We start from the raw sequence: 4,567 nt of genomic DNA on the forward strand, positions 1-4,567 counted from the left end.
GTCTTGAATCCATTCCTTGGACTTTAGAGCTTGGTTAAAGGTCTTTGGCTCAATGTGAGACCAGGTGGTGAGAGAATGTTTTAAGTGTGAGGGAGACAAGTCTTTATAGGATAAGACATGGTGTAGAGGGTGTTTGATGTCATGATTTATGATAAGAGGGCTTTGGCTTAAGATATTGCAATGATAATCTCTTAAGTAAGTGGTTGGTTGGGTAATTTTATGATATCTTCTAATAGGAGGATCTAAAGGTAATGAATGTATGGGTGGTGAAGTAGGTGTAGGATTTGGCTCAGGGAGGGTGGATGTGAATGACCTTTCTTGATTAACAAGCAAGTGAAGAAAGAGGTTAGGGTCAGTGTTGGTATGTCCTTGTTAGTATGGATGGTGTGAAGATAAAGAATCCAGTGTGGGGTTGGTCGAAACAAACTAGATGAATCTGGCTTGATCATAAGAAATGAGGCACACTTAGTGGCCAAATGCTACAACCAAGAGGAATGCATTGATTATGATGAGACCTACGCTCCTGTAGCCAGATTATAGGCCATTATGATGCTCCTATCCTTTGCATCGATTATGAAGTTTAAGCTCTTCCAAATGGATGTCAAGAACACCTTTTCTGAATTTTTACATTGAAGAGGAGGTGTATGTTGATCAACCTCATGGCTTTGAAAATTTTAAATTTCTGAACCATGTGTATAAACTCAAGAAGGCTCTCTATGGCCTAAAACGGGCTCCTTGAGCTTGGTAGGACAAATTGAGTTATTTGCTTTTGGAAAAAGGGTTCGTGAGAGGTATGGTTGGTACTACCCTCTTTATCCATAGATTAGATGATCATGTATTATTAGTTCAAATATACGTTGATGATATAATTTTTGGATCTACTAATGATATTCTTTGTAAAGAATTTTCTGAGATGATGCAAGGAGAATTTGAGATGTCGATGATGGGTAAGCTGACTTTCTTCCTTGGGCTACAAATCAAACAAATGGAAAGTGGCATCTTGATTCATCAATCGAAGTACTGCAAGGAGTTACTCAAAAAGTTCGACATGGAAAAATGTAAGGAAGCTTCGACACCTATGGTGTCCGCTTGCTATCTAGACAAAGACGACAAGGGAAAAGCTGTTGAGGTAACCAAGTATCAAGGGATTATCGGCTCTTTATTATGTTTGACTGCGAGTCGCCCCGATATTATGTTTAGTGTTTGCATGTGTGCTAGATTTTAAGCATTACCTAAAGATTCACACTATAGTGCTATTAAACGCATCATGAGATATTTAAAAGGAACTATAAATATGAGATTATGGTATCCTATGGATGCCTCATTATCCTTGGTAGGGTATTCTAATTCCAATTTCGCTGGATTTTAGTTGGATCGGAAGAGCACTAGTGAGACTTGTCACTTACTAGGCAGTTCCTTAATAGCATGGCACAATAAAAAGCAAGAAGAGACACAGAGAATGAAATGGGGGAAATAGTGACGGGTAATAATGAAAAAAATGAAGAGAATGAGAGAAAATGAAGAGATTAAGAGTTTGATGATGGAACTCGGATTCCAAAAAAGCAATAAAGAGAAAGGGAGAAAACGAAGAGTTTGATGATGGAATCCAAATTCCAAAATTTATCAAACTAAATTAAATCTTCCACTATCCAATATCATCCTTCTTTTTTTATAATATAAAGATCTTTGTAGTGTATGAGGGTTCATTATAAGCATATTGGCCTTTACGGAGGAAAAATTGATGGAGATGCTAACGCATGTGCATGATGATGTGACAAGAACATTTTTTTACATATGTAATAGATTTTTTATTGCCGAAAGATAATATTTATTTAATCAACTATTTATGAATAATTTTGTCATCATATTACACAAAATTATTTTATCATATATTTTTTTATGTCAAATATCACATTCAATATAGATATAACTAGATTTTGCACATGTCATTTCAATAAGAAATATATGAAACACAAGTATATATTTTAAATTATTACTAGAAGTAGAAGATTTATAGCATGTTTATGGGTCATCTTCAAAGCTTCTCTTGAAAAACGTTTCTTGAATGTCATATTATAGGATCTTCCCCTACTTGATTGATGGACTTTTTATTGATCATCCTTGATTTGCAACTTTAGCATTCTCCGATGTTTTTGGGCTTCTTGCTATTTTCCACCTTGAAGAACGGGATCAACCAATGCCAATAAACCTCATGATGATATGTTGGATGAGGCCCTTCTACTCATATTGTCTTTGTAGGCTTCATTGAAAGGGGCTTTTCAAAATCACTAAAAAGTTGCACCAATTTCAGATGACTTTTACTATTCCTATGTTCTATTGTCACTTTTAGGTTTCCATTTGACATGTACAACTATATAGAAAATACTAAAAATAATGGTCATGGAAACTTAATATGAAGAATGTTTAGGTTTTGAGTGATAATGAGGATAAAAATTAAATTTTAACAATATGCATTACAAATGAATTTTTATAAAAAATTATTAGGGTTAAATGAAATCAATGTTTCTCTGTCCTGATGTGTACATTGAGTACAACAAATTTTTGACATGGTCTTCATAAGATTTATTATGGTATGACTAAGGATTTCCAAGAAATTGATATAAAGTTAAAAAATGATAAATAAATTATACACTAACAGTATATGAATTTTATATATTATCACTACTTCATCCAATATTTATGTTTTACATCATTCATAGTGCATAAATAGTAAATTCTAAAAAATATAAATTTCATATACCTATTTCTATCTTTTCTGCATTATCCTAATTTCTACGGTATTCAACATGACATTAAAATATTTATAAGAATTGTGTGACTGTAATGAAATAGAGTGTATGAATCGTTGTTTTATTTACGTCAAGGAAAGTAACTTATGTGACTCTGATGGTTCGAATCAGAATGCTTCATTCATGGGGTCCAAGTTCTTCACGCACATCTTAGAAATATATATATAAATACATTAAAGTGTGATTTAAATATTGATGTGTGTCTTTGTCAATGGTTGAAAAATTACACTATTTAAAAGTTACACTGTTCTTTGACTGGTTTCTGTATTTGAATCTTAACATGTTGATTGTAGCTTATTTTTAAATTTTGAAACTGGGAATATGTGGTGGAAAGGAAGCAACCTTACCACTAGGATACCATTATAACACTATCATTTAGTCTACAACCATATTTTATATACTGAAAATAAATAAAATATATGTTGGATTAAGTACCGGATTAAAATTAAAATAATTGGATATATTTTGGATTATAAATTTGTTTAAAACTAACCAATTAGTACAAGTTATCAAAGTGATCACTCTTGTGTAGATTGCTCATAAGAAATATTGAACATTAGTGTGTGTATTTATCAATGTGAGAATTAATCAATCGAAATGAATTTCAATACTAGACATGATTATATGTACATATGTGATAATTTTAAGGTTATAAATGTGAATGATAAATCAGTACAAATTATGATTTATTATTTTGACGTGCATTATTATTAATGTTTGACTATTACAATAAGAATACTTCTAGCAATTCTAATTATTGTTGGAAGACTTAATGTTAACGTTAAACTAGGTGTTTTGAGATGAGTTTTAAATTATGATGCGAGTATATATTTATGTTAATTATTTTGTTTTCCTTTTCCGTTATAGTTATAGTGCTACTATATCTGTTGACTTGAATTCAGTTTCGCTTCTTAATAGTATCAAATTTAATGACTAGAAAGAGAACATTTTAATTGTTTTTAGCTACATTGATCTTAACTTTTTCACTAAGAATGGAGCAACCCTCTTCTTTTCCGAACTCTAGAACCTCTAAAGAGATAAAAACTTATGAGAAATGGTAATGCTCCAATTGTGCGAGTATTGTTAAGAATTATTATTTGTTTTTTGAATAAATAATTAATATCGTAGTCTTCAAGAATTGGATGGTCATGTTTTAGTTAGCTAACTTTTAGGTATCATGAAATTTGGTGGTTTAGTGGATATCTAACTTTTAGGGATTTTACCGATGATGGAAGCTTTGTTATATGATGTAATTCATATTTAATAGATTATCTTGATTTATACTATTATCTCTAATTTTGAATCACAATATGATATTATCAGTGGTATGAGAGCCAAGTTAAAAAAAGAAAAAAAACATAGGGAGATAATGGCCTCTAAAAGTTATGTGTAACCATCAATTCCTTGATTTGTTGGTCATTATGACCATTCCAGCATGTTGGTGGAGAATCTTTTAAGATCTGAGAAGTATTGGAAAGTGGTTGAAGAAGGTGTAGCAACATCAGAAGAAGAAATCGTTGTTACAACTACACAAAATAAAGAACTTGAAGCAATGAAGTTAAAAGATATGAGAGCTAAAAACTATTTTTTCAAGTCATTGATCGCTCTATCTTGGAAACCATTATTTGCAAAGAAACTTCCAAGGATATTTTGGATTTAATTAAGAAAAATTATTAGGGCTCCTCAAGAGTCAAACATGCTCAACTTCAAGTGTTGAGGAAGGACTTTGAAATTCTACAAATGAAGGAAGGTGAGTC

This window comes from Lupinus angustifolius, chromosome LG18 (genome assembly GCF_001865875.1).
Source record: "Lupinus angustifolius cultivar Tanjil chromosome LG18, LupAngTanjil_v1.0, whole genome shotgun sequence".
NCBI lineage: Eukaryota > Viridiplantae > Streptophyta > Magnoliopsida > Fabales > Fabaceae > Lupinus > Lupinus angustifolius.